The sequence below is a fragment of the Ciconia boyciana genome, chromosome 35 (assembly GCF_034638445.1).
Source record: "Ciconia boyciana chromosome 35, ASM3463844v1, whole genome shotgun sequence".
Lineage (NCBI taxonomy): Eukaryota > Metazoa > Chordata > Aves > Ciconiiformes > Ciconiidae > Ciconia > Ciconia boyciana.
The window spans coordinates 418,846-443,227 of NC_132968.1; the positions used below are offsets into that span (position 1 = coordinate 418,846).

General features: G+C 58.1%; 2 pseudogenes; both read right to left on the reverse strand.

Moving 5' to 3' along the window:
• Positions 1-386: 386 nt before the first annotated feature.
• Positions 387-21,287, reverse strand: LOC140645583 (scavenger receptor cysteine-rich type 1 protein M130-like; annotated as a pseudogene).
• A 94-nt stretch (positions 21,288-21,381) lies between these two features.
• On the reverse strand, positions 21,382-22,317 carry LOC140645584 (olfactory receptor 14C36-like; annotated as a pseudogene).
• Positions 22,318-24,382: the final 2,065 nt, after the last annotated feature.

A 24,382-nucleotide genomic window follows, 5' to 3' on the forward strand; every position in this document is an offset into this window, starting at 1 on the left:
ATGTTCCCGCTGGGGTGCACCACGACACCTACCAGAGCGCCATTTTGACTAGAAACTGCCCATGGCCAGCAGCTCGGAAATGTCTCTGTCAGCAGGATTATATCCCAGGGACCATGGGCTCTCACAGCCCCACAGCCTGACCCCGAGCATGCTGTCCCTGAGATGCGCCCCTTGCCTACCACTGTGTCATCGTTCTCTGTGCCCTGTGATCAGCCTCAGGGAGGTGACCCAACACCTGGGCAGGCAAGACCCAGCTCTGGGTCAAAGCCCTCAGAGTCTTTTAATAAGAACCAATATGGACACACAGTGTAAAAGTGGGAATAAAAACAGATGAAACTCCAGGCGGTTTCTGCTGCCGGTGGTAAAGGGAGATGTTTCCCTGGTGCTCACAGCTCTCCCAGCTGCACAGAGCTCTTCTCCCTCCTGGCTGCACCCAGCTGCACAGCAGGGATGGGCTCTCCTGGCCTGGGGCTCAGGGACTGTTGTGCACCAAGCTGCGGTGTCACAGCCTTTGTGTCCTCATGGGGATGTGCCACAGACACCTCTTCAGCATCATCATAGCCCATGCTCCCCAGGGACAGGGACGAGGTGTCTCCTTCAGCTCCAGGGACCCCAGCACTTCTCTCGGAGTGCAGGCTACTCCCTGCAAGCAGCAAGGCAGGACATTGCAGTTCACCCCATGGGGTCTGTACATCACCTTCCTCCCTGCTCCTCACCACATTCAGCTCCTTATCCTACCCACAGTCCCTCCAAGGAAAACTCCCGTGGCAGGTTCCCCCTTCCCAGGAGGTTTGGGTGTCAGGACGGTAGCGACATCGGTGGCACGAGGGATGGCACCCCAGGAACCAGCAGCGCTATCTTTCCCTCTCACCTCCTAGTGCATCCCTGGACCCTGCTCCCTCCTCTGGCACCCTGGGCATTTCCCAAGCTCCCTGCTCAGGAGCAGCATCCTCCTCAAAGTCAGGAACCTCCTTGGCATCATCATAGCCATCTGCTGGGTCGCCTCCAGGCACAACAAGGACATCTGAAAGGAGAGGGGAGCTGGTGACAGTGAGAAGTTATGTCCTGCAGAGCAGAGGATGGGACAATGCACATGGAAACACAGGGCTGAGACACTGGTGTTGGCAGCACCACAGGAGACCCCCATGTCCTCCCCATCTCTGATGGTGACACTCACTGACACCTCTGTCCATCACATGTCTACAGGGAGATCAACCCCTTCCTGCCTCCATTACCTGGTGCTGATCCCAGACCATCCTCCTCCTCGGTGTCCCCATGGTAGGGCTGCAGCTGGGTCAGGGACTCCTCTGCATAGGAGCCTGGAGAGATGCACAGCAGGTGTTATGGAGCGAGCCCCACTGACCTGTCTCATGGCCAGCACTGCTGGGGAAGGGGGACCCACAGAGCTGGGGCTGCATGAGGAGGAGGGCGGGGAATTTACTCGGCTCCCCCAGGACAAACACTGTCTCAAAGGTGCTCCCCGAGCTGTGCTAGGACAGCCCCTTCCCTCACTCCTCAGGTGTCACATGGGGTGCAGGGGCAGGAAGAGAGGGGCTGTGCAGCTGGGACGGGCAAAGCTGGTGGGGAGAAAGCTCCTCTTCTGCACCCAAGGCGTGGATGCTCTCCCCACAGACCACACAACAGCAGTGCTGCAGGGACCACAGTGGGCAGGGCTCCAGTGGTTAAGCTCTGTGTTGAGGCCAGGGGAAAGGGTCCTGCAGATGTGCCTCCAGGGAGGACCCACACCCACCTGAGCGACCAAACCTTGCCTGCTTCTCCCACACTGGGCTGTAACCGATCTCCTCATACACGGCCTCGGGAAAGAGCTCCTGACCTCTCCGGGAGCCTGGGGACAGAGGCAGGGCTGGCCCAGGGAGAGGCAGAGGGGTGATGGGATCCCACTGTGCTCCCCCAGACCTGTTGCTTGGGCCAGTCCAGGACTGCTCTGACAGCACAGCCCCACTGCACTCTCCAGACACGACTGCCACATCCGCAGTGAGGGCAACGTTGCTGCGGAGATTATCTGGGGCAGCGTCACACTCGCATCATCCTTTCGGAGACATTGCTCATGCTCCGCGGGTCCCTGGGTCTTGTTTCCCTTATCTGACCCTGGAGCAGCTCCCATGTTTCCTCTCCACCTGGAGCTGCTCCCTATCTGCCCCATGGGTCTACAGAAGGGCCCCTGCCCTGCCATGGGGTGGGCAGGGCTGGGCAGAGCGACAGGATGGGGACCTGACACCACGGAGATGGACCCTACTGCCCCACACACCTCCTGTCATCTGTGTTATCCCAGAGCCCCTTCCAGCACTACCCAGAGCACTGACAGCCTTGGCCATCCGCAGTCTACCATTTCTCTCCTTGCCCCAGTGCAAGCCCCCCATGCCTCTGAGCTCTCTCTAACCCTTGCTGCTGGTGCCCCACGGCCAGGCAGTCAATGGGGCGGTGGATAAGACAGGTGGCAGCAAACAGTCTCATCCCCTCCAGCTCTGCCTGTGCCCCTCACTGACACCCCACAGCACCCCACAGCCCTTCCAGGAGGCATCTCCCCCTGGGACTGCTGTGGAAGGACCCACCTCTGCGTCCCGACCTGGCCCTTAGCAATTGCCCAGCCAGGAGGGCCAGGAGCAGGCAGAGGAGGGCCCCCAGGATGATGCAGATGATGACAGGCATAGAGAGTCTCCCGCTGCTGGTCAAATGGCCCCGCGTGGGACCTGTATGGGCAAGAACATGGCAGGGGCAGCACCAGGCCTGGGAGAGGAGGGGGCAGCACCAGCCCTGACTCCCATCACACAAGGCAGCAGGGGGTGGAGGGCCCCAGGGGGGACTCATGGGCAAGCTTCCACCCTGGTGAGTACATTCCAACCCTCCCCGACCCCACCACCACCTCCCCAGTGCCTCCTCCTGGGAGTTTCCCACCTCAGCAAGGAGCCCCTTCCATCCAGCTGTGGGTCACAGCCTGGCCCCAGGGATACCCAGCCTCAGGCAGGAGGACAAGTTACCTGCTCGGGTTGGGGATGCTGCTGTCCTGGGAGTAGCTGCAGAGGAGGAAAAGGAGAGCTGGGCTGAGAGGGTGGGTGTGCAGGTATCGGGGAGCCTCCTCCCCAACACACCGCGTGTGTGTCTGTAGATGTCCCTGACACATCCCACCCAAAGTGCTCCTCCAGTAGTGCCAGAAAGGGAGGCCGGGACAGGGCCCAGGGCCTCTGCTCTGGGCGGTAGGCAGCCCATGTAGGACAGGCAGCCCAGGGAATAGCCCTGGGGCTGCAGGGCCCCATGGGCAGTGCCCAGAGGACACCCAGTTCCACCGAGGCTGCTCCCTGCCTGGCACCAGGCTCCTGCACTCTGCAGGAACAGTCTTGCTCTCAGGAGGTCAGGGGCCATGCCAGGACCAAGGCGGTGAAAGGCCTTCCCCAGCTCCCTGCCAATACTCCAGCAAGGCGTCCCAGCCCTGCCACTCACCTGAGCAGCGCACGGCAGCGTCTTCCTTATGCCGGCAAGCACCGCCATCCCCGGGCCGGGCCCAGCAGTCCTGCAGGGATGGCTCCGTCCCGCGGCACTCCACCTGCTCCAGCCAGATGGGGCCTTGCCCCATCCCAAATGCAGCCTCATTCAGGGCAGACACCGCAGGACCACAGCCCAGCTGCCTGCACGCCACCTCGGCAGCCCGCATGTCCCAGGAGTCGTCGCACACCGTCCCCCAGGAGCCACGGTGCCACACCTCCACTCTGCCCGAGCACCCGTCCTCGCCTCCCACGGCACGAATCTTCTCCCTGTCTGGAGAAGGCAAAGACCTCCCATGGCACTGAGACAGCAGGCAGAGCCCTGCCAGACAAGAAGGGTACACAGAGGAGCAGCTCAATACCTGTGCAGCTCGTGGAGTTGGGGCATGGGGCCAATGGCTCCGGGGACATTTCTGGGCGTGCCCCTGAAGAAAGAAACACTGAAGTGAAGGGGCTGCTGTGTGGGATCGTGCAGAAGAGAGTGAGGCTGAGCTCTACTTGTGCCTCCCTGTACCATCTCAGTCATGGCCGCACCTGAAGCCCGGTCATTCAGGGGACATGCGCAGGACTGGGGGGACCCTGATTGCTCCGCCCCTAAAGGTCCCTGGTTCACAGAGCAGCAGTAGCGTGTCTGTGGAGGGGAGTCTCTTCTGAAACCTGTGTGGTCTCTTCTGAGACCTCCCCTGGAGATGCCTCTGCCTCCCCCAGGTGCTGCTGGCAACCTGGGTGACAACTGCTGCTGGACTTGTGTGGCTGTGGTCACGTTTGTGCCACCGGCAGCAGAAGGGTCTGACACAGAAAGGAAAAGGCCCTCTGTGTTTGGATGTGCATAGAGGGGAGCAGGAGCTGGGGTGACACTGTGCCCCAGTGGCTCAGAGTTACCATCGCAGGTGATGTGGATCTCCTCTCGCAGGTCTTCACATGACTGTGGGTCCCAGGGAGTGGAGGGACACTGCCAGAAGGAGCTGGTTTTCTCCCCACACTGCACATTATCCAGCCACGCAGGGCCAGACACCCTGCCATAGGGCAGGCGTGTTTCCAGGGATCCTCCGTCCCCACAGCCCAGCTCCTTGCATGCCAGCGACACAGTGTCAAGAGTCATCAAATTGGAGCAAATGCTTCCCCACGTCCCGTTGTAGAAAACCTGCAGGCGCCCGGAGCAGCCGTCGCTGTTCTGCAGCCTCAGGGCCAGGAACTCTGGGAGGAAAGGCAGGAAGGGGGAAGAGGCTGGTCTGGGGCTGTGGGAGCCAGGACACCTCTGCACTCCCCAGGCCCTCAGCCAGGCAGGGGCAGGGCCAGCACGTGCCCCTTGCACCCAGGGGCACAGAGAAGTCCCTGATGCACAGACACCCCTGCCCTTCCTGCTAACACTTGGGGATGGCTGAGCTCCCCAGGGACCCCCAGTGGGACTGAGGGTGCCCGTGCATGGGTGTCTACAGGCTCATGCCAGGACTCAGTGGCAGCCAGAGACAGCCTTGGCCATGCCTGGCTGTCCCCACGTCCTGGCCTCCCCAGCAGCAGGCTCACACCACAGCTGCCAGCACAGACCTGAGCAGATGACTCCCGCATCCTCTTTGTGCCCGCAGTCGTGCTGCCCCCAGGGCCTGGCAGGGCAGTCCCAGAGAGCAGCTTCGTCCCCAGAGCAGGTCACGCCATCCAGCCAGATCTGCCCGGAGCCTTCCCCAAACTTAGCAGAGCTGGCCGCCTCCACCGCCCCTCCACAGCCCAGCTGGTGGCAAACAACAGCAGCATCAGACAGGTCCCAGCCATCGTCGCAGACGGTCCCCCAGCTGCCCTGGTAGTAGATCTCCACTCTCCCGGCGCAGCGCCCAGACCCGTTCACCAGACGGACCCGCCGGCTCCCTGCAGTGGAGAGAAACCCCAGTGGCTGTCAGGGGCTGGCTGCCCACCCATCATCTGGGGGGCCCATGCAGTGCTGCTCACCCCAGCAAATGACTCCCACATCCTCTGCAACCCCTGCCACCAGTGCACTCTCGGGCAGGGAGGTGTTGCAGAGGGTCAGCTTGGTCTCATGCCCTGCACACCGGACCCCTCGCAGCCCTACGGGGCCCGTCCCTCGCTCAGGCTTTGGGGGGTTGTAGGCTGCCTCTGCCTGTCCGCACTGCAGCTGCCGGCACACCACGCTGGCCTCCTGCACGTCCCACTGGTCATCCAGGACTCTGCCCCATGTCCCGCGCTGCAAGATCTCCACTCGCCCGTCGCACCGGCTCCCTCCGCCCACCAGGCGCAGGGATGCAAAGCTGGCTGAGCCTGGGAAGAGCAGAGATGCCACACCCGTGGGTGGCACTGGGGAGCATGGCACCCTTCAGGGAGGAGGGCAAGGGGCAATTTTCCCACCAAACAGGACAAGTCTGAGCCTTGTGCTGACAAGAAGAGAGGCCGAAGCCTGTGCCTGCTCTGCAGCTCACACCCAGCTCTGCTGCTGCTGGGGGCACCCAGGCAGCTCCTGCCTGGGTGGTGGGATGAGGCTCTGCAGGGCTCTCTGTGGGGATGGCACGCAGGTGTCTGCAGCCAGAGGGATGGAGCAGAGCTCCGCAGCCCTGTCCTGAGCTCATCCCACAGGAGAAAAACACAGGAGCCCAGGCCTGGCAGTGGCGTGGGGGCCCAATCTCCTGCCCTGAGGGCAGATGCCTTTCTCCGTTCAGTCCCCAGCTGTCCCATGGTAGAGCAGCAGCCTGAGCAGGAAAAGCCCTCCAGAAGCCTCCTGGGAAAGCAAGGCTTCCTCCAGGGAGAAATTCAGGCTAACTATCATGGGACGCCTGCTTTGGGTGGCCACGTCACACACAAGGCGCAAAGGGAGTTAATGCTACATTTTTCCGGCACTCACCTGAGCAAATGACAGCAGCATTGTTCCCATGGGAGCACGGTGAGGCCCCCAGGGTGGTCACTGGGCACTGTCCCAGGTGGACTTCAGTCCCATCACAGTGGAATGAGTCTCTCCAGACTGGTCCGATTCCTCTCCCAAAATGCCCTCCTCCAGGAATGGACTCAGCAAACCCGCAGTTGAGTTGACGACAGAGAACGTGGGCATCCGAGAGATCCCAACGGGAGGCACAGAGGGTTCCCCAGGTCCCCAGCACCTGGACCTCCACCCATCCCGCACACGCTGTGCTGCCGTTCACCAGCCTGAACCCTGTGTACTCTAGAGAGAGAGGAGGAGGCTCTTTGGAGGAGGAGGAGGAGGTGGATTGGTGCTCCTGTACCCTCAGAAGCTGGTGGAGAGGTCAGAGGCACAGCATGCCTTTCTTCTCCCTCTGCACTATTTTCATGCTGCAGACAACCCATCCGCCCTCCTGTCCTCACGCCCAGTCCAGCACGGACCTTACTCTCTTTTCCGACACCCGGCTCAGCCCTGGTGTTCAACACCCCACCCTGGGTCCTTACGTGTGCAGGTGACAGCAGCGCTGTTCATGTGGGTGCAGGGCTGGTCCCTGCGGGACCCCCTGGGGCAGGAGATGAGGAGGGATTCATTCCCCACACACTGCAGCTCTCCATCCCAGGTGGGACCAACCCCTTCTCCGAAGTGAGCTGCCCCAGCAACAGGCAGGGCCACCCCACACTGCAGCTCCCTGCAGACCACATCGGCAGCTTTGGGACTAAAGTGGGAATCACAGACAGTTTTCCACTGGTCCCCATCATGGATCTCCACACGTCCTGAGCAGTGGCTCTTCCCTTCTACAAGACGGACAAATCCTGGAAAAAAACAAAGTAAGTGGGATTTCCCAGAGTCCTCTGACAGATACAGGACCACATCCTGCATCACCTCCAATCAAGCCGTGACCAAATAGCCCATTGCACATCCCAGAGGAAACTCTTGGGGGAGTATTGTTCACACAAACACATCCAGGCCCCCCTGCACACCTTCTCTACACCATAACAGCACTCAAGGTTATGTGTCTGTTGCAGCACCAGCACAGCTCGGACAATCTGCTGCTCCATAAGGTGCCCTGTGCTGCCTGGCAGCGTCCCACCAGCACTGCAGTGTGGTGTGCACAGTTTGGGTCCGGGAGAACTGTCCCAGATGATAATGACTGCTGCAGCCTGCTCAGCCCCTGCAGAGCTTGCAAACAGGCAGGACCAGCACCTTGATGCAGCCAGAAATGCACCCTGCTCCCAGGGGTGTTCTGGGGTGTTGGGAGGTTGCTGTAAGGGGGAGATGTCACAGAGCACAGAAATGGTGCAGCTGTTACCATGGCTGGTGCCTGTCCAGCCCTCTCTGATTCCTGCTCGGAGGGGGTGTCCTCAGTCAGGCACACAGTGCTCTGTCCATAGGGGCACAGGTCCCAAGGCAACATCCAGGCAGAGGGACAGGAGACCTGCATGCCCCCCTGGACTCAGTGCTGGCTCAGAGGGTGACAGCAGGCACAGAGGAAAGTCAGAAAGTGCTGCCAAAGCCTCTGTTTCATGGGGCAGTGTGGGGAACCATGGGCAGGCAGGAGAGGCTGGGCAGCAGGTCAGCGCTGCCTGCATGGGGCCATGTCTCCGTGGGGCTGTCACAGCCCCAGGGACGTCCCAGTACCAGCCTGTGCATGCAGTGATGCAGAAGGGAACAGGCAGAGTCAAGCAGCTGCCAAGCTCCCAAGCCTTGCAGGAGCTGGCTGGACCACACAGCCGAGCCCTGGGGACAGGCAGTGAAAGGGCTGTGTGCCACCCTGCTCCTCTCCCAGGGCCCAGCACTCATGCTCTCGGAAAAGCCCTTTTGATTCAGTTGAGGTACTCATGCCTGTGAAGGGCAATGACCCAGGGGACCAGCCATCCCATGCCCTTCCTCCGAGGTGTGCAGTACCAAGGAAGTCCCCCTGGTTTCTCCAGCACAGGGACCCACAGCACTGTTGTCTGGGAGCTGCCAGAATGGCTCTAGAGCAGTGGAGATCAGTGGAAACCCCATAGCACGGATGGAGGATTCATCTGCAGCCCAAGACACTGACTGAAGAGGGGCTGAGACACTGTGGCAGAGTTAGTTCAGCCTGCGCTAAGCTCCCTCTAGGCTTTTCCCAGGCACTGAGAACACCAGCAATGACAGTCCCACCTCAGCAGTGTGACTGGCCACATTGGGCAGTGCTGCGGTGCCCACTTATTGCTCCCTGAGGACACATGCAAGGTCTCTTCCCCCGTCACATGCCCAGAGGTGGGGAATAGGCTGTTCCCTTACCTGAACACATCACCCCAGCATCACCAGAATGAAGGCAGTTATTTTCACCCCATCCTCCGTGTGGGCAGTCAGACAGGGCCGACTCGGTGCCATTACAGCCAACATCATCCAGCCAAATGGGGCCAGATCCTGGCCCAAAGCCTCCGTATTTAGGAGCTCCAACAGCAGACCCACACTCCAGCTGCTTACAAACCACTGCAGCATCCTGCATGTCCCAGTCGTCACCACACACGGTCCCCCACTGGCCCTGTTGTTTCACCTCCACTCTCCCAGCACAGCGCCTGCCGCCGTCCATCAGCCTCACGTCCACAGCCCCTTCAAACACTGACACAGGACCAGTCAGGACAGTGCCGAGCCCCAGCACTGTGGGTCTGGGGGAGCCCCTGCCCTGGTGGAGCCAGGGATGCCAGGGTGGGAGACCACTCCCCTCCAGGCTGTCCCCAGGGCAGTGCAGGGGTCCCTTGTATCCCCACAGGCTATGCAAGGCTGGGGATGCCCAGCTCCAGCCGCACTGGGTCACTTGTGGCCCCACAGACTTTGGCACTTCCTTCCACCCCAATGGCCCCCTGCAACCTGGCCCCATCCCATGCCCACCCAGGGCACCTGCTCCTCCCCAGCCAGCACCCTGAGAAGAGACCTGCCCCCACCATGGCTCCCCAAGCACACACTGCTTCTGCCCAGGTCCTGACCTCTCCTGGACCACAGCCTGCCCTGGGCATCTCCCAGCTCATCCTCCACCCTCACGCCTTTCTCTGTCCCCTGTGGTGCAATACGATGATCCCAGTGAGACCTCCCAATCCATGCCCCCTCCTTGTCCTCGGACATCAGCCCAGCCCTGCCCTTGTCTAGGATGCCCCAGGAAGGTCACCTCTCTGCCAGCCTGTGGGAACAGGTACCCCAGTTCCCTTGTCTCCACAGGCACAACCTGACCCCCGCAGGCTGGAGCTCACCCAGTGTTCACCACCCCACCCTGAGTCCTTACATGTGCAGGTGACAGCAGCGCTGTTCATGTGGGTGCAGGGCTGGTCCCTGCGGGACCCCCTGGGGCAGGAAATGAGGAGGGATTCATTCCCCACACACTGCAGCTCTCCATCCCAGGTGGGACCAACCCCTTCTCCAAAGTGAGCTGCCCCAGTGACAGGCAGGGCCACCCCACACTGCAGCTCCCTGCAGACCACATCGGCAGCTTTGGGACTAAAGTGGGAGTCACAGACAGTTTTCCACTGGTCCCCCTCATGGATCTCCACACGTCCTGAGCAGCGGCTATTCCCTTCTACCAGCTGGACAAAACCTGGAATAAAGAAAGTAAGTGGGAGTTCCCAGAGTCCTCTGACAGATACAGGACCACATCCTGCATCACCTCCAATCAAGTCATGAGCATATAGCCCCTTGCACATCCCAGAGGAAGCTGTTCGTGCAGTCTTGGTGACACAAACACATTCAGGTCCCCCTGCACACCTTCTCTACACCATAACAGCACTCAAGGTTATGTGTCTGTTGCAGCACCAGCACAGCTCGGACAATCTGCTGCTCCATAAGGTGCCCTGTGCTGCCTGGCAGCGTCCCACCAGCACTGCAGTGTGGTGTGCGCAGTTTGGGTCCGGGAGAACTGTCCCAGATGATAATGACTGCTGCAGCCTGCTCAGCCCCTGCAGAGCTTGTGACCAGGCAGGACCAGCACCTTGACGCAGCCAGAAATGCACCCTGCTCCCAGGGGTGTTCTGGGGTGTTGGGAGGTTGCTGTTAGGGGGAGATGTCACAGAGCACAGAAATGGTGCAGCTGTTACCATGGCTGGTGCCTGTCCAGCCCTCTCCGATGCCTGCTCGGAGGGGGTGTCCTCAGCCAGGCACACAGTGCTCTGTCCAGAGGTGCACAGGTCCCAAGGCAACATCCAGGCACAGGGACAGGAGACCTGTATGCCCCCCTGGACTCAGTGCTGGCTCAGAGGGTGACAGCAGGCACAGACGAGAGTCAGAAAGTGCTGCCAAAGCCTCTGTTTCATGGGGCAGTGTGGGGAACCATGGGCAGGCAGGAGAGGCTGGGCAGCAGGTCAGCGCTGCCTGCATGGGGCAGTGTGGGGAACCATGGGCAGGCAGGAGAGGCTGGGCAGCAGGGAAGTGCTGCCTGCATGGGGCTATGTCCCCATGGGGCTGTCACAGCCCCAGGAACGTCCCAGTATCAACCCATGCATGCAGTGATGCAGAAGGGAACAGCCAGAGTCAAGCAGCTGCCAAGCTCCCAAGCCTTGCAGGAGCTGGCTGGACCACCCAAGCCGCGCCCTGGGGACAGGCAGTGACAGGGCTGTGTGCCACCCTGCTCCTCTCCCAGGGCCCAGCACTCATGCTCTCGGAAAAGCCCTTTTGATTCAGTTGAGGTACTCTTGCCTGTGAAGGGCAATGACCCAGGGGACCAGCCATCTCATGCCCTTCCTCCAAGGTGTGCAGTGCCAAGCAAGTCCCTCTGGTTTCTCCAGCACAGGGACCCTCAGCACTGTTGTCTGGGAGCTGGCAGAATGGGTAGAGACCAGTGGAGATCAGTGGACACCCCAGGGCAGGGATGGAGGATTCATCTGCAGCCCAAGACGCTGACTGAAGAGGGGCTGAGAGACTGCAGCAGGGTTAGTTCAGCCTGGGCTAGGCTCCCTCTGGGCTTTTCCCAGGCACTGGGAACACCAGCAATGACAGTCCCACCTCAGCAGTGTGACTGACCACATTGGGCAGTGCTGCGGTGCCCACTTATTGCTCCCTGAGGGCACACCCAAGGTCTCTTCCCCCGTCACATGCCCAGAGGTGGGGAATAGGCTGTCCCTTACCTGAAGACATCACTCCAGCATCACCCACATGAATTCAATTATTTTCCCCTCATCTTCTGTGTGGGCAGTCAGACAGGGTAGATTTGGTGCCATTACAGGCAATACCATCCAGCCAAATGGGGCCAGATACTGGCCTGTTGCATCCTGAAGGCACAGCCAGGTCCCTTGTCCCCTGTCCCAGACCCAAAGGTGGAGAACAGGCTGTCCCCTTACCTGAACACATCACTCCAGCGTCGAACCTGTGATCGCAGTCATGTTCACCCCATCCTCTGTGTGTGCAGTCAGACAGGGCCAACTCGGTGCCATTACAGCCAACATCATCCAGCCAAATGGGGCCAGATCCTTGCCCAAAATGTCCATATTGAGGAGCTCCAACAGCAGACCCACAGTCCAGCTGCTTACAAACCACTGCCGCATCATTCATGCTCCAGTAGTCACCACATGCAGTCCCCCACTGGCCCTGATGTTTCACCTCCACTCTCCCAGCACAGTCGTTGTCGCCATTCACCAGCCTTACCTCTGCAGCCCCTTCAAACACCAACATGGCACCGGTCAGGAGAGCTCCAAGCCACAGCACTGCAGGTCTGGGGGAAGCCCCTGCCCAGGCCATGTCAGAGGTGCCAGGGTGGGAGCCCACTCCCCTCCAGGCTGTCCCCAGTGTGGTGTGGGGATCCGTTCAATCCCCACGGGCTGCGCAAGGCTGGGGGTGAGCAGGTCTGGCCCTGCTGGGTTATTCGCCATCCAACTGCACAAGGCACCTTTTCCCACCCCAACGGCCACCTGCCCCCTGCCCACGCACACCTGCACACTGTGCCCAGCCCTGCACAGGGCACCCGCTCTTCCCCAGCCCAGCACCCCCTGAACAGCCTCCTGTACACAGCCCTGGAGCTTCCCATGCAAACCACCTGCCCTGGCACCATCCAAACCCAGCCCCACCCCCAGGGCTTTCCCTGTTCCCACTGAGACCATTCCAATGATCCCCACACCCACATCCCCTCCTCACCCCTGGTGTCAGCCCAGCCCCTGCACTGGGACAGGCCCCCCAGCAAGGATGTCCCTCGACACAGGTGCCCCCATCCCCTTCTCTCTGCAGGGCACAAACTGCCCTCATGGGCTCAGGGCTGCCCTGGAACAAGGGGGCCGAGAGCAGCACACAAAGCCTCTGGGGTACCCCAGAGGTTGGCAGTGCCCTGGGGATCTCTGCCTGCTGCCATCCCCAGCTAGGCCACCACCGGCTCCAGAGGCACAGTGCTGGGGAACAGGGGTCCCCAAAGGCTACCCCAGGACAGGGTGTCTATGCATCCAGCCAGGCACAGGCTGCCCCAAACACCGGAGCCCTGGAAAAGGACATGCTCTCTCCCACCCAGACAGGCAGGCACAGGCTCCATGGACCTGAGCACCTTCTGACCCTCACCTCAGTAGCACCTGCAAAGAAACCCCATTCCCGGACAGATCCCGATGGCCATGCTGGTACTGCTGGGCCTGGGCTGTGGGACAATGGAACTGGCACTTACCGCTGCACAGCTGTACCCAGAGGAGCAGCCCCAGCATCCGAGGGGACAGGACTCCCTCTGTGCCCATCCTGAGCCTCCTGCCCTGCCAGCACATCCCTGCGCTGCCACACTCCCTGCCACGGCTCCTGGGGACAATGACGACAGGAGGGCAAGATATCTCTGCAGATGCCAGCCTAGCTACAGGATGAGCCAATCAAAGCAGCAGGGCCTTTTTCGACATTATCGGGAGCTATCTCCCCTCCGACACAGCCCAGCCCTCCAATGAACTTCTCCAGCGCCATTCATGACCATATATGAGAGACGGCTCTGCTACAGGTGTCACGTCACTGTGGTGGGGGGCCATCACAGGACAGGGCTGCGTGTGTGGGGGTAAATGGATTTTTCACCCCCTGAACCCTGCTGTGTCGACCAGGAGCACTGAGCATCTCCTATGCCAGGCACACCCAAGAGCCCAAGGGGAGAGTGTGCAGCCACCCTCGTGCTGTGGGAAGCACAGGGCTGGGACTGCGCCGGAGGCTGTGTCAGGAAGGGAAGGAAACAGCCCCTGCCCCTGCTACAGACCCCGCTGTGCTGGGAGCAGCAGCTGGGAAAGGGCCTTAGCCCAGGCCAGAGCCCCGTCCCAGGAGTGCTGGCTCACCCATCCTTCCCTGGAGACCCCATGGAAGGTCCCTCGCAGGAGCCGGAGCTGGGACATGTCCCTGCCCTGGCAGCAGACATGCAGCCCAGAGGCTCAGACAGATCCCTGACTGTCAGCGTGTCACCGAGGGGCCGTTATTCCCCGCGGGCGCATCAGGAGCTCCAGCCTGCAGGTGCACCAACCACAGCCCACGTGGCCTCGCAGCACTCCCCACGCTCCCCCCGCAGCGCCCAGGCAGGAAGTCTGTGGTTTCCTCCTGGCGCCGTGCCCAGGCACATCCCTGCGGTGTCCCCAAGCCCCCCCCACCCCGACTGCTCCAGCCAGGGCTGCAGGGGCTGCTCCTTCGGCCTCGCAGGCACGGGGCCGGGCAGCTCCCGTCCTCCGTGAAGCCCTTGTGACAGCACACGGCCGCTCTGCACCAAGCCCCACAGCCATGGGGTGCCATCGGTGACATCAGCACTGCCACTGCTGTGTGCTCATGGGTTATCCTGACGGTGACCTCACACCCTCCTACTGCTGGCACTGTCTGTGCATGAGTTACAGTGGCATACACGTGTGTGCGGTGTATGGACTTCTGCTGATGATGGTTCTTCCAAAAAGCTGTATTTGGGCGTGGTTGAAATATTGTTTTGGTGACATCAGAAGCACCTACAGAATCTATGGGCCTGCTCCTGCCCTACCAGCTCCTCAGGCAGCACTGACATTAGAAGAAGCACCTACACATGCCATGGGCCTACTCCAGGCCTATGAGCTATTCAGACATGACGTAAGACACATCAAAGACCAGAGACGACCATCCGCAACTCCAAAACCTTGATGTTCCTCAAGGACTCTAGATGATTATCCCCAAACTCCAAGACCTAGACATTCCCCAAGGACTGGAGATGATTGTTCCCAAACCCCAAGACCTTGGTGTCACTTAAGGACCATTGATGACCAACCCTAGACTCCTAGACCTTGATGTTCCTCACGGACCATCAATGACCACCTCCAACACCAAGACCTTGATGTCCCTCAAACCCCATGACTTTGGTGTCCCTCAAAGAGCAGCAATTATTTTCCCCATCCCCCTGACTCCCTCAGACATTTTGGGGGTGGTGGTGGCCACCTCAGCACCCTGTTTCTCCAGGACCCCCCACCCCAGAGGACCACGGGCCATCCCACCCCTGGAGGGGGGGTTATTTCACCCTGGGGTTTAATTGCCCTTGCCTGAAAAACCCCATCAGCAAGAAGACCTGGGAAAGCAAGATCAAACGTTGGGCCCAGTGACTGCGGCAGCCCCTGTCCACTGTGGGGGATCCCCGCAGCCAGGTAGGGTGGGGTATCCCCCATTTGTACACCCTTGTTTGTACCCCCGTTTATAGCCCCCACATTTATAGCCCTTCCATTTATCAGCCCCATTTTATACCCTCCTAATTTATACCCCCTGTTTATGCTACCCATATACCCACCATGTATTACCCTCCCCATATATATATCCCCCTATATACCCCCTATATACCTCTCCCTGTATATACTCCCATATACACTCCTCCCCATTATACCCCTCCCAATATACACCCTTCCCTATATGTACCCCCCATTTATACCCCGATTTATACCCGCCTTTTTAACCATTTTAGAACCCCATTTACACCCCTCCTTATATATACCCCCTATATACCCCTCCCCATTTATAGCCCCCATTTATACCCCCTTTTTATAGCCCCTCATTTATAACCCTATTTACACCCCTCCTCATATATATGCCCCTTATACACTGCCATATATATACTCTCCGTATATACCCCCATATATACCCCTCGCCATATATAATCTCCATATATATCCCCATATATACAGTTTCCATATATACCCCTCCCCATATATAACCCTCCCCATAGCTACCCCCTATATATTCCCACCCTTTACTCCTGCTCCTGTCCCACATGCAGGACCTTGGGGACCCCCCCCATCGGGGGTACTCCCAGGTGAGTGTTTTGGGGGGGTTCCCCCGGGGGGGGGGGGGGGGGCACTCCCTTGAACCCCCCACGTTGCTCTGTGGAGCCCCCAAACTGCCCCGAAATTACCCCAGGGGCCCCCAGACTACCCCCAGGGACCCCAAAACTACCCCAGAGGCCCCCAGATTATCCCCAGGGAAGCTGAATTACACCCAGGGACCCCCAAAACTGCCTCAGGGACCCTAAATTGCCCCCAGGCACCTCCAAACTGCCCCAGTGATGACAATACTGTCCCAGGGATCCCCAGACTACCCCAGGGACCCCTCAACCTATACCAGGGACCCCACAATTAGCCCCAGTGACCCCAAACTGCTCCTGGGTCCCCCAGCTTCCCCAAGGACCCCAACTTCCCCAGGAACCCCTAAAACTTCCCCCAACGACCTCCAACATCCCTAGGGACCCCAAACTGCACCCAGGGACCTCCAACTGATTCCAAACTGCACCAGGGACCCCCAAACTGCCCCTAAAATTCCTTGAATTATCCCCAGGGACCCCAAAACTACCCCAGGGATGCCTAAAACTGCTCCTGGGTCCCCCCAGCTTCCCCAAACTACCCCAACTTCTCCAGGAACCCCTAAAACTACACCCAAGGACGTCCAACATCCCTAGGGACCCCCAAACTGCACCCAGGGACCTCCAACTGATTCCAAACTGCACCAGGGACCCCCAAACTGCCCCTAAAATTCCTTGAATTATCCCCAGGGACCGCCAAAACTACTCCAGGGATGCCTAAAACTGCCCCCAGGGTCCCCCAAACTACCACTAAGACCAGTTGAATTGCTTCGAGGGACCCCAAATTACCTCAGGGACCCCAAAAACTATCCCTACGGACCCTCAACCTACCCCAGGGACTCTGCAACTGGCCCAGGACTCCCCAGCTGTCCCAGGGACGTCAAAGCTCCCCCGGGGCCCCCGAACATCCTAGCGACGCCCAACATCTCCAGGGACACACAGATTAACCCAGGGACACCAAGATTATCCAGGGACCCCCATACTACCCAAGCAACCCCGCAAACTACGCCCAAGGACTCACAAATTACTCCCAGCAACCCCCAAAACTACACCAGAGACCCCTAACATCCTCACTGACCCCAAAACCACCCCCCATGGGACCCCAAACTGCCACCATGGACCCAGAATTGCCCTCAGGGAGCCCAGGCCTGCCCCCAGGGACCACCAACTGATGCCCAACTGCCCCAGGGACCCTCAAAACTACCCCACGGATGCCCCAAATACCCCCCATCACGCCCCAGCGCCTAGTGCCCCTATATCCCCTCCCTCTTCCAGCCGTCAACACACCCCAAATCAATCGACCCTCCAAAACCAAAAGCGCTTGGGAGGACCCCAGTTCAGAAAGAGAAACTCGAGGGGGTGGGGGGTGTGGAGGGCCCCCATCTGCCAGGAGCCCCCTTCAACCCCCCAGATCCCCATTGTCCCCCATGAGCAATGATGGGGAGACGGACCACAACGATGAAGATTTATGGGTGGAGCTGCAAAGGGTGCGGGAAAAGTAAGTTGGGGGAGTCATGGGGTTTGGGGTGTCTTCCCAATACTGGACAAACTCCGTCTTCTTGCTGGGCTCAGTGCCCGCACTGGGGAATCATCCAGACCTGCATGGGCTCACACATGCCCAGACCCTGGCAGACCCCAGAGCAGGGCTGTCTGCAAATCCTCAAGGGGGCCATGGTCAAGGCAGGGAAGGGGTCGGGTGCTGGGGTGGGCAGTCAAAGCTGGACGGCTGCAGGGGAATGAGGCACTGAGGTCTGTTGTGAGAACTGTGCCGGGAGGATGTTTCCCCAACCCTGAATGCACCCTGTCCCAAGTGGTGCTTGCACAGCAGAGGTCTCGGGCCACATGTGGGGATGCAGGTGTGGGCCAGCCCAGGGACAGGGACAGGGATCTGAACAAAAGCCATGATGCTCCAAGAACCTCCCACACTGATGGAAACCCTAAATTCCCCTCAATCCCCAGCCAGACAGGGCTGTCACCCCAGTTAGTGCAATTGCTGTGCAGACCCAAGAGACATGCTGGGCTGGGAGGTGCAGGGCAGCCAGGACTGACCCCAGCACTCCCAGTAACCTCTCTGCAGCTACAGCAGCTCTCCACAGTTGGGACAAGACTCGCTGAGGCTCTCTCCATGGTCAGGGGTCTCTTGAGGCTGTAGCCACTGGCACTGCCTGCTGGGAACCCCAGACCTAGTTCTGAGCCCCAGTGCCTTGCCACAGCTCTTAGTACCTCCCCTCCCATGCCACCATCCTCTCTCAGGAGCAACACCAAGTGCATTACTCCCTGACCACGTATGCAGAGGAGCTGCTGGAGGTCTTCTCTGCTCACCCATTCTGCCCCAAATGCTGCTTTGGTGTCAGCCCACAGGCACCACCACATTCCCTCTGTGTTAGGTGCTGGGTGTCTCCACATGCCCTCCTCTGAGCCCAGGCAGGGACCCCCAGGGTGTCTCTCTGATCGGAGCTGGCCACAATGCCTGGCTGTGCAGTCACAGGGGATCTTGCTGTTGCCACACTTGGAGAGAAGTTTGTGGCTGTCCTTGCTCACAGTAGGCATGAGGATGGGTCTGGCAGTCAGGAAGGAAAGACAAGGACAAGAGACAATGTGGACAAGAAGCAGGAAGGGAAATTTCACATGAGGTTTAAGGAAAAAAGTACACCTTTATAGTTGATTAGTACTGGGTCCAGGGCCCAGACATTCTCAAAACTCAAATGGAGAAAGCACTCACCAACCTGACCAAACGGACAAGCTCTCCCTGCTCAGAGCAGAGTGTAGCACTAGACACCTCCACTGGTTCCTTCTGACTCTTCTTCGCAGCACCTCTGGAGATGGCCTCGTCTAGTCTAGAGCGGGATGCCCAATACAGGGTCCAGCTGGGTTTTGAATATCTCCATGCATGGAGACTCCACAACCCCTCTGGACAACCTGTTCCAGTGTTCAATCACCCTCACCATAGAAAAGTGTTTTCTTTACGTTGTGAAGGAAGTTCCTGTGCTTCCCTTGCTCCCCAATGTCTGTCACTGGGCACCATGGAGAAAAGCCTGGCTCCCTCTTCTTCATTCCCTCCCGTCAGGTATTGATACACATGGACAAGATCCCCATCAGCCTTCCCTTCTCCAGGCTAAAAAGTCCCAGCTCTCTCAGCCTCTCCTCCTGAAGGATGCTTGTGTGCCTTCCTCATCTTTGTGGCCCTTTGCTGGACTCGCTCCAGTAAGTCCATGTCTCTCTTGTACTGGGCAGCCCAGCGCTGGACACAGCACTCCACACGTGGCTTCAGCAGTGCTGACTAGAGGGGAAGGATCACCTCTCGACCTGCTGGAAAACCTCTCCTGAACGCAGCCCAGGAGGCTGTCGGCCTGCTTTGCCACACAGCCGCACTGCTGGCTCGTGGCCACCTTGTTAGCCACCAAGACACCCTGATCCTTCTCTAGAAACCTGCTTTCCAGGCAGTCAGCCCCCAGCCCCCAGTACTGGTCCATGGCGTTCTGCCTGCCCAGGGGCAGGGCTTTGTGTTTCCCTTTGTTGAACTTGATGAGCTTCCTCTCTGCCCACTTCTCCAGCCTGCCCACGTCCTTCTGAGCCGCAGTGCAATCAGCCACTGTACCAGCCTCTCCTCCCCGTTCTGTATCATCCAGAAACTTGCTCAGGATGCCGTCAGTCCCATCCTCCAGGACTCTAAGGAAAGGCTGAATAGAACGGGACCCATATCAAGCCCTGGGCTACACCCCTGGTGATTATCCTCCAGCTGGACTTTGTGCCACTGGACACAGCCCTCTGGGATTCAGGCACTTTTCAGTCCATCTCATTAGACTAGGACCTCCTTTTATTATCCGTCATGTCCTCATGCTGTCATCTTGTTAGAGGCACCAGAGGACAGGGTGAGACACCTACACACACACATTAACAGCTGACACAATCAAGATTCAGTTCATGGGGACTTTGAGAAACTCTGGGATTCGTCCAACAGAACCTCACCACGTTTTACAAGAGAAGTGGTCATTCCTGCATCCAGGACAGAATAACCCCATGTATCAGGGTAAGCTTGGAGCTGACTGGCTGAGGAGTGACCCTGAGGAGAAGGCCATAGTCACTTCAAGGGATGCTACAGAGGCCAGTGCAGCATGCTGACCACGAATAAGGCCAGCTGCATGTGGGGCTGAATTAGGAGGAGTGTGGCCACCCAGGCAAGGGGAGTTACCTCCTCCCTTCACTCAGCAGGGGTGTGGCCACATCTGAAATAATCTGTGCTGGGGTGGGGCTCCATGTTCTGCAGGAGTGGGGGGAAGCTGTAGAGTTAAGGGGCTGAACACATGACTTGTGTGGAGAGACTGAGGGGCTTGGCATTCTTTTGCCTTGTGACATAGAGACTCAGGGCAATGTCATAGTAGCCTGCAGCTGCTCGAAGGATGCTTTCAGAGAGGATGAAGTTTTTCTTTGTAGAGCAAACAGCATGAGAAAGGAAAAAGTTAGAGTCTGAGCCTGGGCATGATGGAAAGTGAAATGTCACTTGAAGGGTAGTGCTGTGGTGCCACTGGTCACCGAGGGCAGTAAGGGGTGTGTGTCTGTGATGAGCCAATGGCTTTGTGTTTCAAAGACATCAGTACAGGTGGGAATATGTGAGGGTGAGAGCAAGGTGGGGAAGTGAGGATAGTGTGTCTACAGCCTGCAGGGAACAGGCACAGGCGTGGGACAGTGTAGGACATCCTGTGGCAGAGATGGCTGACAACGATATCTGAACAAGAACTGTTTTAGACAGAGAGATAGGAAGGGATAGCTATAATCACAGTTAAGGAGCTGATTAAGGAGTTAATCTGGCTTCTGAAAGATGGGGCAAGTTTCTAGTTTCCTGAAGCTCAAAGCAACAACCTGGTAGTTGGGAAGTATCTGAAGGAACAAAAAGCAAGGCGAGGAGGAAAACTCCCCAGCACAAGACTGCTGGCCCAGAGGCTCCTCAGGCTACTCCTGCTGCCCCTGCGACACAACAGCCTGCCCCGAGCTGCTGCATGCAGAAATAAGTTTCTCTTTGTAATTTCACCCCACCATAAGCACAGAGTTCCTTCTTTGTTCTTATCTAGGGATTTCCCCATCCCCAAGGCACGTTTCCCCAAGGCAGCGTGTCCATGCTGGCCTAGCCAGCCAATACTTCCCATCCCTGTGCTCCATGCAGGGCCCTGAGCTGGCTGTGCTCAGGGCCTATACGATTCTGTGATTCTATACCACCTATACGATTCTGTGATTCTGTGCTGCTCCGCAGGGCAAGTGGGCGGTGGTGCCTGAAACCCACAAGGAGACAATCCCAGGCAGACCCCTGCTGATCATTCAGCACCTCCTGGGGCACTGGGCATGAAGGCTCAGCCCAGGCCCATTCCCTAACACATGGCCCTATGCCCTCCTCCCCTCAGCCCATGGAGACCTTGAGCACAGCAGCACAGCTTTGTAAGTGGAAGTTTCTTCAGCCTGTCCCTCACTTCAGTTCTGCAAGAAGAGTCCAACCTCCAGACACCGGCACTGAGGAAATACCCTTTTATTGCAGAGAAGTGACACAGGAGGCCAGCTGTACCGTAGTACCAGACACACGTACAGAGTCCTCTGGGTCAGACAGGCTGGGTTCATTGCCCTGGAGAAGTGCTGTGGATGCAGACATTCCTGGATAAACTTGGTTATCACAGATAAAATATGCAAAGCACAGGAGGTTCCCGAGGTACATTGGAAATCACTTGTGAAGAGACAGGTGTAGCTTATTGCTGCTGACCAAAAATTAATTGAATCAATTTCTTCAGAGCGTCTTTGAGCTCCTTGTTCCTCATGCTGTAGATGAGGGGGTTCACTGCTGGAGGTAGCACTGAGTACAGAACTGCCACCAACAGGTCCAGAGCTGATGACAAGATGGAGGGGGGCTTCAGGTAGGCAAACATGGCAGTGATCAAAAACAGGGAGACCACGGCCATGTGAGGAAGGCACATGGAAAACGCTTTGTGCCGTCCATGCTTAGATGGGATCCTCAGCATGGACCTGAAGGTCTGCACATAAGACAGCGCAATGAAAGCAAAACAGCCTGAAGCTCAAGAAAAACCAAACAGAAGAAGTCCAGTTTTCCTGAGGTAGGAGTGCGAGCAGGAGATCTTGAGGATCTGGGGGATTTCACAGAAGAACTGGTTCACCTCATTGCCTTGGCAGAGTGGTATTGAAAATGTATTGGCAGTGTGCAGCACAGCATAGAGAAACCCACTGCCCCAGGCAGCTGCTGCCATGTGGACACAAGCTCTGCTGCCCACGAGGGTCTCATAGTGCAAGGGTTTGCAGATGGCAATGTAGCGGTCATAGGCCATGAGAGTGAGAAGACAATACTCCCCTACCATCAAGAACAGAAAGAAAAAGACCTGTACAGCACATCCTGTGTAGGAGATAGCCCTGGTGTCCCACAGGGAATTGGCCATGGCTTTGGGGACAGTGGTGGAGATGGAGCCCAGGTCAAGGAGGGAGAGGTTGAGGAGGAAGAAGTACATGGGGGTGTGGAGGTGGTGGTCGCAGGCTGCAGTGGTGATGATGAGGCTGTTGCCCAGGAGGGCAGCCAGGTAGATGCCCAGGAAGAGCCAGAAGTGCAAGAGCTGCAGCTCCCATGTTTCTGCCAATGCCAGGAGGAGGAACTCTGTGATGGAGCTGGCATTGGACATTAGCTTTCTCTGGGCACGGGGCACTGTCTAAGGAGGAAAAGACAGTGACAAGTTAGAGTAGACTTCTCAGAGCAAAATCACAGCCATTTTTCTTGGACCCCTCCCAGCTACACACACCCACCCTTTCCATTTTCTAGGAGACCTGCAGCTCTCTGGCTTGAGCTCTGGTTGGTGCCAGCTGAGTGTGCCGTGGGGAGCAGGGCCTTTGCCCACTGGATGCCGAGGAGTCAGCCCTGCTCTGCAGCAGTGCGTTCATGGGAAGAGTGGGGCCAGGGGCCAATCCTGGTGTTTGAAATTTTTCAGGTTAAACTACTCCTAACACAGAAGGGCTTGTCGTTATCTGCACTCCCAGTGCTAAGGAATGGGTATGACGGAAGGCAGTTGGAGAGGTTATTTTTAAAGCATTCCTCCATCTCACCTGTGGAATGTTCTTGGAAGTCAGAAACCCTCAGCATTTCTGCCGTACTCAGGGAGAACAGAGTGAGCCCTGCGAGGCAAGAGCATTGTCTGTGCCTTAGTGCAGAGTGAGGGGAGTTGGTCTGTCTCTGTCTTTTGTTCTCAGGTTCTCTGGGATTGCACCTTTCTGAGATGGAGGAGGATCACACTCCCATGTTACCCTGAAAAAAAGCAGGCACTGCTGAGAGCAGAATGATCCACTGCAGACAGCCAAATGTCTTAACCTTTCTCAAGATATCAGCACCCCACTTGAGCCTAGGATACACTTTCCTGCCCATTTCACCGACCCAACAGCATTTCCTCCATTGTAGAACCTCTGCGCTTCCCCATGAGTCTTTCAATTAACCCAAAGATGCTATGAGAAAGATTTGCATTCTAGAGGGCAGCTCACAGCTTGGAAGGACAGCCCAAGGAGATAGAGAAATGTCCTGACCATGGCATCTGATTAAGGGAGAGTCAGCTCATTCCCTAGCTCCACTGGCTGCATTGTCCGCAGCCCCACAGGCTAGAGGAAAGCTGGGACACGTGTTCCCATGGACACACCTGCATGGGAGGACCCAAGATCAGAGCCTGAAAGCAATGCCAAGAGCAGCCAGGAGAGGCAAGGAGAGAGACAGACTGGCACTCAGGAAAGATCTTCCCTTTCCGCAACTCTGCACAATACCTCCCAGATGGTGATAATGCAGGACAGTATCCCTCAGCCCAATTGACCGTCAGTGGGAAATGGGCATGTGGCAGGAGAGATGCCTGTCACCTCTTCTGCTGGTCAAGTGGGCATGGAGGAGACTCCCACCCTAGACCCCACAGCAGTGAGGGCCAAGAGCTGTGCTGAGTGACAGAAGAGAGGTGAGGGGGTTTGCTCAGGGAAGGCATCTGTGCTGCAGGGGGTGGCCAGGAGGTGCCCATAGCTCCCCTGCAACAGGGTTCCCGTTAGCAGTTCCCTCCCTCCCTGCCCATGTCTCTGCTGCCTGGAGCAGTCCCTGCTGGGAGCTCTTTGTCCGCATGTCTCCCCCCTGTCGGTGCTCACAGAACCCACTCCAGCCCCTGTGCTCCCATCTCTTCCCTGCAGCTTCTCCAGAAGTGCAAGGACTAAAAAAGCAGGTGAAAAACCCTGATGAAACTTGAAAGGTGATGCTGGTGCTATCTGTAGCCTCCAGAGTTGGAAACTGAAAACACAGATTCAGGAAAGTTCCTTAACTTTACAGTAATGCCTGCTTTTACCTTCCAGTTGAAAACTCCCCTGCAAAATGTCCCACTGCCCACTCAGCCAACCAAGAGGAGAAAACTCAAAGGGCAGACACCTTTCTGTTCAGGTAACCCCTGCCTTGATGTCTGTCTTGAAGAGTCCTGAGGGTGATGTGGAGCTGTGAGCAGCCCTGACCTACGCAGCACCGTCTCGACAGCAGAGGGACCGTGCTCTGACGGGGGCTGCTCCTTCCACCCACAGCTTCTCCCTGCAACACTGTTGGGATCTCCCAGGAAGGCTGAGTGCTGGCCCTAGGAGGCAGCAGAGTCCCTGCCCCAGTGCACAGCCCCCAGGGTTGCAGGAACCCTGCTCTGAAGGACAGCCCTGGGCACCCTGGGCTGCACACACACACATTCACAGCCC